The following is a 9,878-nucleotide window of genomic DNA, read 5'->3' on the forward strand; positions in this document are numbered from 1 at the left end:
TTAACTAGGTTAATTGGGCAGGTTAGGGAAATTAGGCAAGTTATTAACAATGGTTTGTTCTGCAGACAGTCGAAAAAAATATATAGCTTAACAGGGCTAAAAATATTGACCCTAAATGATTATTAAAAATTCAAAATTGGTTTTATTCTAGCTGAAATAAAACAAATTAGACTTTTTCCAGAAAAAAAAATATTATCAGACATACTGTGAAGATTTCCTTGCACTGTTAAACATCATTTGGGAAATATAAAAAAATTAAAAATAAAAAAATTGAAGGGGGCTAATAATTCTGACTTCAACTGTAGATGCAACGTAACTTAAATTCAACAAAATTTGTTAAAGGGACCATCAAAATAAAGTGATACCGTTAGCAATATATTTTATATATTGCTAATGCCAAATATTTGATATATTACTAAATAATTTAAATATTTATATATTGATTTACATAAAATAAAAAGTAGGGTTTTTCCATTACATGGAACTTTTTAAAAGGATAGTTAACCTAAATAGAAAAATTGTATTATTTACTCTTTATTATTTATGCATTTGAGTAATTCTGTGCAAATGTCAACCCTGCCATGAAAAACAAATTACGTTTTCACAAAAATATGGAAACCGTTTCTGAGTTTTTTTTGGGTAAGCAAGTATTTTACAGTCCTTTATAAACATTCAAAATGTCTCTCAGTGTTTTCAAACTATTCTATTTGATTTACCAAAGTCACACAAGAGGCATTTTCACTTCCGTCACATCCATAACAGAGAGATGCCACATCCATAAGGACAATTTTTTTTCTCATAAATGTGACAATAATAAATAAAATAAAACCAATAATTTTTGTTTTATAGAGAGCCAACTCTTATCCTTTTGGTTATCATTTTTTCTTTTTGGTTGTGCAGTTTAATTCACAGAATTTCTACCAAGTAGGGGAGACCGGGTATAGCTGAAACACAGGGAGAGTTGTAACACTACCAGTTCCACAAATCAGGGATAAGATGGGGGTCATGCAACATTTTCAGTTTCCTCAGGTTAACTTAACTATCACACATGGAGTGATGGGGTAGGTTAAAACACGTGTTTTGAAAGTATAAAAACAATTACACACACATACGAATGTCATACCTGTCAACCCTCCCGTTTTTCCCGGGATTCTCCCGTATTTTACAGTTCTACCCCGCTATCATCCCCTAAAGCTATTTTCCCGTATTTCTCTCGTATTTTAAGTCTTTCACTGAAGGGTGGCAAATAAACATTAAAGAGCCGATCCTCCATATACGCAACTCATACCGCCGAACCACCAGAGGCCGCCACTTGCTCTTAAATGTGAGTCTGTTCTGTGCTTTCGCTTTGTTTAGACATTAAAACACTTTGAAATAAACATAAAAACAGCGCTATTCCCTTTCTTTTTATTACAGGTGCAGTCTCCCCTTCATATGCAATTCTCTAAACAGTCATAGCGGTGCGTGACTGTCAGCTGACGCACTCCATATTGATGAATAGACACTGTTTGCTTAACGGATTCTGTACATGAGATTTGAAGTGGAGCAAAAGTCTGGGTGTTGGGTGCGTGTTTAAACAGATATACACATAACTAATAATAATAGCATCTAAAGATGTCGAGCTTGGTGGGGTTTTTATTTCAAACAGAAGTAATTTTGTCCTAAATGAGCAAAAAAAGTTAGGAAAGCAATCGAATGCTTTCATTATAATGTTAGATGTGTACATTTTTAAAGTGACACCTCTTATTTAATGTAATCAAATGAAAAAAAATCTAAATAAATCATTCGTTGCTCTTTAATCAGAATGTGTAAGTCATACAGTGAAGAAACGGCTAATGAGATTTGAAAGCTTGATTCTATTTCATTATAATAGCTATTAATTGAACTGTTTGCTAGTTTATTTGCTGCTAATTTATACTATTTATTGTTTTTGTAAGTAATAATAAAACATATTACTGACCATTTAACTGTTTATTTACAATGAAACAACTCCAATTGAACATATTTAGTAATTTACAGATTTTTTAAAAATATTCCCTTATTATAGTGAGCATATCCCTTATTTTCACATTCCCAATGTTGACAGGTATGATGAATGTGCACATACAGACATGCACAAACACACACACAATATGCACATACACATCCAATATTCACAAATATTGTGTTGTTGCAGTCATTTATTTACAATAAAACTGTTGTTGTGGCATATCACTTGAAGTACCTTTAGTTTTTGTGCATTTTGTCTACCTGTTACAACTTACCCCAGTATGGGTTACAACCTACCCCATGTAACAAATCTTCCCCAATCAAACCCACCCCATAGGATGTAACAAATGGCCACTTTGTATTTGTCATCATCTCACAAAGTCTGTGATATAGTTCAAGAAATTTAAATTGTTGACGTTTGTAGTAGACACATGTAGCTTAAAAAAAAGGTAGTTTTAGGTGTTAAAGAAAAATGTGTTACAATCATCACCGGTCTCCCCTATGTTGTATTCTGTCATATCCATAACACATTTATTTTCCTCATTTTAAGTACAAAACATGTTTACAGATTGATATTTTTCTGATATCTTAACCCTTGGTCGTTCCGGAAAATATAAACAAAAGTTTCAATATAATGTTAACATACTTTCTATGCGAATTCATGTTTTGAGTTTTTACTGCAACCGTCACATCTATAACGCTGGAATTGCTCATTTATTTAGTTATTTACCATTTCAGATTCAGATTCTCCACACAATCATGCATTTTTCTTCGGCGTAGTCCCTTTATTTATCGATGGTCGCCACAGCAGAATGAACAACCAACTTAGCCAGCATATATTTTACACAGCGGATGTCCTTCCAGCTGCAACCGAGTACTGGGAAACACCCATACACACACACTCACTCATCCACCATGGCCAATTTAGTTTATTCAGTTTACCTACATGTAAAAAATCTTATGTGCTATTTCAACAACTTTTTGATGTCTGACATAACTTTTTGATTCAGTGGCTAATTTGTATGCATTCGTACGATCTAATTCGTACATTTTAGTACGATTTGCTTATCCCCCAATGACGGTTGGGTTTAGGGGTGGGGTTAGGTGCCAAGCCTCCTTTTTAAAATTGTACAATTTCGTACGACTGACGAATTCGTAGAAATTAGCCACTAAACTGGCAAAACGTAAAATACTTAAGTTTTCTCGTGAGATCAGGCTTTTTACTTAAATAGTGGTAACACCATTGCTTGCAATATTTTTAAGTAGTTTTCAAAACTAGACTTTTTTTTAAGCAAAAACTACTTAAATGAATCAAGTAAATTTTTTTTGAGTGATAGATGATACATTTAATATTATTAGTGGAATGTGCTTTTATAATTTATGCAAATTCACCACCATTTACTCAAATTATTATTTTTTAGCAAAAAAACTTGAAAGAATCATGTGAAAATGACTAGCTTTTTTCAGTGATATATGATGATTTTAATATGGTTAGTGGAATGTGCTTTTATAATTTAAGCAAATTAACCACCATTTACTCAAATTTATTAATGAAAATTACTCATTCATAAATTGTCAAATATACAATAATGAAATACATACACAATGCAGTTTTGCCAAATATAATTTTATTACATATTCCACTGCTAACAAAATGGTACATACAGTTTGTTAAACTTAAATTAAACCTATATTAAATTCTATTTGTTTATTATAATAGACAAATAACAGAATTAAAAATACCTGCTGTATGGCAACCATTCTCTATCAAAATCTGCCTGAATAAACCGCTCCTCTTCTGTGAGAAAATGCTGCAAACATTTTCTTCATTAATCTTAAAATTAAGCTAACAAATATTAGTATTTATATACAATATTATATAATCTTTTAATTATTAATTTTATTTATTAATTACATTACATCATCGGGCAACGCAGTAGCACACTAGGTAGTGCTGTCGCCTCACAGCAAGAAGGTCGCTGGTTCGAGCCTCGGTTCAGTTGGCGTTTCTGTGTGGAGTTTGCATGTTCTCCCTGTGCTCGCGTGGGTTTCCTCCGGGTGCTCCGGTTTCCCCCACAGTCCAAAGACATGCGGTACAGGTGAATTGGATAGGCTAAATTGTCCGTAGTGTTGTATGAGTGTGTGTGTGAATGGGTGTGTGTGGATGTTTTCGGCTGGTTGGGTTGTGGCTGGAAGGGCATCCGCTGCGTAAAAATGTGCTGGATAAGTTGGCGGTTCATTCCGCTGTTGCGACCCCGGATTAATAAAGGGACTAAGCCGACAAGAAAATGAATGAAAATGAATTACATCATCAATGCTGTAAAAGGTTCTTGTGAAATAGAAAAACACTGTGCATAGCTATAGCTAACTTAGCTTAGCTTAGCTTAGGCTTGCCACTTAACAAGATCACTGTTGTTTTTCCACCACACCAAAATGTTGCCTGATCGTTGCTGTTAAATTTTACAATGAAAACAATTCACTCAATATCAATTCATAATTCAGAATAAACAAATAATCAATTTTTAAATAGCAATGGCCCAGATAGCAAGAACATTTGGGCCAAATGTGGGTGATAGCTGGCACATGTGGCTGAGGTATGGCATGGCTGAACAGATATGGGCCAGATTATTACCATATATGTTTTGCCATATATTCAGAAAAGGCGGGAATTTTCTTCTGGCTCACAGATCCTTTTACAGTATGTGGGCCAGTTAACAAAAAACACATAAGAGCCAAGTAAGGCTGAGCTATGGCCGACATCGGTTGACATCAACTTCTGGCTGACTTTGGGATTGCATTTGGAAAACACGTGAAACTGAACACAGGGTGGTTAAAAATACCTGTGTATTCCTATATACATTGTATGACAAAAACTAGGTTTCTGAACAAGCTTGAACTGCGTGTGTCTTTCTGAAAGAGCTTATTTAAGACAATAGAAATGATAAACAGTGAACATGTTAAGAGGTAAGCATTCACAGTTGATCTGCTCCTTCAAAATGTCGTCTGATCACTGCCATCGTTGCAATTCAAATGCAAACATCTCAATCAAATCCGCATAATTGAATCAATTTTTTTAAAAATAAATGTTAAGCCATCTTTCCTCAATTTTATTAGCTTAATTGGTTTCTCGAATTAAGCCTAATAATTGCACTGGTTTGCTTAAAAAAAGTCAAATTCATCTCTTGTTTTTTTTTTTGAAAAGTATTCTCAATATTTTATAATAAATCCAGAACATCAAATTTTTAAAGAAAACATGCACGTTATTTTTGATGACCACATAATTTTTTTTTTTTTATGAAAATGACAAGGCTTAAGATTAATTTTTTACAATAGCACATGTGTTTGGACTGTGGGGGAAACTGGAGCACCTGGAGAAAACCAAAGCCAACATGGGGAGAACATGCAAACTCCACACAGAAATGCCACTGACTTGAACCAGCGACCCTCTTGCTTTGAAGAGGCAGTGCTAACCACTGTGACACGGTGCCATCCCCTCAAAAGAAGATATTTTGAAGAATGCTGAAAATGGGTAACTATTGACTTCCATAGTATTTGTTTTGTATTTTCCATGGTCCATAACATTCTTCAAAATATCTTATTTTGTGTTTAACAGAAAACGCAAACTCATTTTAATCTACTTGAGGGTGAATAATAATAATAATAAAAAAGTAAAAAAAAAACTGCATTAGACCCTGACAGCAGAGGGCAGCAGATATCCATAATCAATAATGCACTTGTTCCTGTATATAAGGTGGTTTCTTCAAGCAAAAGAGGGCACTGCTCGACTACAAATTCTCTCATCAGTGTGCATGTATTCAACCGTGTACAGATCCAACTCGAGGCAAAAAAACTTTTCATAATCTCAAGTCTCAAGAATAATTTATTGTCTGGCACATCCACAATACACACTTTTGCAAGATAATATTCACCGTGCAAACTTCTTTTCATTGATTTAAAAGGATAGTTCACCCAATAACTCCTCACTGGCCTTCCCAAAAAGACAGTCAGACAGTTGCAGCTCATCCAGAACGCTGTTGTCAGGATTCTGACCAGAACATCAGAGCACATCACACCTGTCCGCAAATCTTTACACTGGCTCACTGTTAGATTCAGAATAGATTTTAAAATATTATTACTGGTCTATAATCACTAAATGGCCTAGATACATTACAGATCTGCTCACTGAAAACAAACCTAAAGATCACTCAGATCTTTCAGTCAAAGGAGGATGAATTCTCAATTGCTTTTTCTTATGCTGGACGATTCATCACTCTCATCCATCAACCAAAAAAGGACTCTGTCAGTTGTTATGACTGCTGCAAAAAAACAATCCTGAAACTACGGCTGGATTCATCTGCTCCAACTGATCTATCCTGGAGGCTCTATCTACTGGACATTATTAGTCTGGAATACACCACAGACAAAATAAATGGAGCCAGTGAAAAAACTACAATTTTGGTCAAATATGAGAGAGGCTGCAACCTTTATGTTTCAATGCTGATTTTGTACTTATTAATAAAATATTACTGTTTTTATTTGTAAATATTTTGTTGGGTGGATCTCGGGCTTTGTTCAAAATCAAAATGTTCAAAAAAAAAAAAAAAAAAAAAAGCAGGGTAAATCTGAATCAGAATCAGTTTTATTGCCAAGTGTGCTTCACACACACAAGGAATTTGTTTTGGCTACAGAAGCTTCCAGTTTACATAAAGTGACAAGTGACAACACAAAATAAATATGAAAGAAAAAGACGATAAACATTAAATGGAGATGCAGTTAGTCAAGAAATCTGGTGACAACACAAAATAAATATGAAAGAAAAAGACGATAAACATTAAATGGAGATGCAGTTAGTCAAGAAATCTGGTGACAACACAAAATAAATATGAAAGAAAAAGACGATAAACATTAAACGGAGATGCAGTTAGTCAAGAAATCTGGTGACAACACAAAATAAATATGACAGAAAAAGACAATAAACATTAAATGGAGATGCAGTTAGTCAAGAAATCTACGGAGATGCAGTTAGTCAAAAAATCTGGTGACAACACAAAATAAATATAAAAAGAAAAAGACAATAAACATTAAACGGAGATGCAGTTAGTCAAGAAATCTGGTGACAACACAAAATAAATATGACAGAAAAAGACAATAAACATTAAATGGAGATGCAGTTAGTCAAGAAATCTACGGAGATGCAGTTAGTCAAAAAATCTGGTGACAACACAAAATAAATATAAAAAGAAAAAGACAATAAACATTAAACGGAGATGCAGTTAGTCAAGAAATCTGGTGACAACACAAAATAAATATGAAAGAAAAAGACAATAAACATTAAACGGAGATGCAGTTAGTCAAGAAATCTACGGAGATGCAGTTAGTCAAAAAATCTGGTGACAACACAAAATAAATATAAAAAGAAAAAGACAATAAACATTAAACGGAGATGCAGTTAGTCAAGAAATCTGGTGACAACACAAAATAAATATAAAAAGAAAAAGACAATAAACATTAAACGGAGATGCAGTTAGTCAAGAAATCTGGTGACAACACAAAATAAATATGAAAGAAAAAGACAATAAACATTAAATGGAGATGCAGTTAGTCAAGAAATCTGGTGACAACACAAAATAAATATGAAAGAAAAAGACAATAAACATTAAACGGAGATGCAGTTAGTCAAGAAATCTACGGAGATGCAGTTAGTCAAGAAATCTGGTGACAACACAAAATAAATATGAAAAATAAATAAATAAATAAATAAATAAATAAAAAGATGTTAAACCTTAAACATATGCAGTTAGTCAAGAAATCTGCATGTTGAATTGTATGTACAAATTTGTTATAAATATACCGGTTATAAGGTGCTGTGTACAAATGCGAATGTAGAAAGTATTGCTTTATATATGGTATATATATACAAGTGCGTATGAGAAAGTATTGAACATGTTTATTGCACAGTTGGGGGATATTTAACTGGGCGAGGCAGTGGCGCAGTAGGTAGTGCTGTCGCCTCACAGCAAGAAGGTTGCTGGTTCGAACATGGCTCAGTTGGTGTTTCTGTGTGGAGTTTGCATGTTCTCCCTGCCCTCGCGTGGGTTTCCTCCGCGTGCTCCGGTTTCCCCCACAGTCCAAAGACATGTGGTACAGGTGAATTGGGTAGGCTAAATTGTCTGTAGTGTATGAGTGTATGAGTGTGTGTGTGGATGTTTCCCAGAGATAGGTTGCGGCTGGAAGGGCATCCGCTGTGTAAAAAAACTTGCTGGATAAGTTGGTGGTTCATTCCGCTGTGGCGACCCCAGATTAATAAAGGGACTAAGTCGACAAGAAAATGAATGAATGAATGAGGTAAATGGCCTGAGGAAAGAAACTTTTCCTGCTTTCAGTACGATTTTGTTTGGCTGCAGTTTAGTTTACATTAATGACCACACAAGGGCGCCTCTTATGTTTTGAAGAATATGAACATTTTGTTTCATACCTTTGACGATATTTGTAAAGTAAACATACAATTTTAAATTAGTATGGGGAGATTGGTGATATTTGATTTGAATTTAACCGTTAAAAAACATCTAACCTCAATTTTACATGTGGATTGCTGTAGCAAAGTAATTTAGTATGATTTACGAATGCTTTAAAATATATATCCTTTCAGCAAACAACAAAATACAGTTAGACATGATTGCTTTCGGATTAGACTGCAATATTACGGTTTATAAGTGAAACCTTAAAAGGTCCCACAGGTTACAGGGTGACATTAAATGTGTTTTAATCTATTACTCTTCCAACATAACATAGCACAACATAACTAAAAAGAAATTGTGGTAAAATATGCATCCAGAAGTCTTCTCCAGACCGTTCCAAAAAAAAAAAAAATATATATATATATATATATATAGTAGTATAAATATATATAAATATATATAGTAGTCATGGGATGATGACAATTAAGAGGGGTTAAAACTGAAAATCAATTTAAATCTTGCGCTGCAGCTGTCCTGGATCACATTGTTCGAATCAAATGCATTTTTCCCCCATGCTCTTTGAAATCTCTATTTTCCTCAGCTTAATCTATTTCAGGGGTCGCCACAGTAGAATGAACCACCAATTATTCTGCCATATGTTTTACACAGCGAATGCTTATTCAGCTGCAACCAAGTATTTGGGAAACATCCATATACACTCATATACACTACGGGCAATTTAGCTTATTCAATTCACCTATAACAAATGTGTTTGTACTTTGGGGGAAACCGGAGCACCCAGAGGAAACCCACGCCACCTCGGGGAGAACATGCAAACTCCACATAAATGCCAACTGGCTCAGAAGAGACTCAAACCAGCGTTCTTCTTGCTGTAAGGTGACAGTGCTAACCACAGAGACACCGTGCTGCCTACTCTCACATTATACACAATGTTTTATTGCAATATGGGCATCTCCACAGCTTTGAACACACAATGAGATGCTGTGAAAAACATATACTGCAAGACTGCTTCACTATACTCTATGCTGCCTTTCTGATAAATGCTCCACTATCTGAAATATTAGTATGGCTTTTTATTATATTTTCTTTATGTAAAACCAAACAAGATGGACCAAGATGGTGAGACCTAAAAGGGGGGAAGAAATAAAAAGGGCTCGACAGCTTCTATCTCTGGTTTCTGCAGAACACTTAATTAGATTTTTATAATTCAACAGTCCTCATTAACTATTGTGGAAGTAAAATGATCTATTAAAAGTCGGTAACACTTTAGATTGATGTGCATATCGCACTTTCGGTCGGCTGCGTATCCAATCTAGACTTTACCCCTTAAAGACGGTGCCATCAAACCAGGGCCATATTTGGCCCACATGTTGTATGCCTCACTCTCAGAAATATAGGTACCCCAGCTGT

This window comes from Danio rerio, chromosome 2, assembly GCF_049306965.1.
Source record: "Danio rerio strain Tuebingen ecotype United States chromosome 2, GRCz12tu, whole genome shotgun sequence".
Lineage (NCBI taxonomy): Eukaryota > Metazoa > Chordata > Actinopteri > Cypriniformes > Danionidae > Danio > Danio rerio.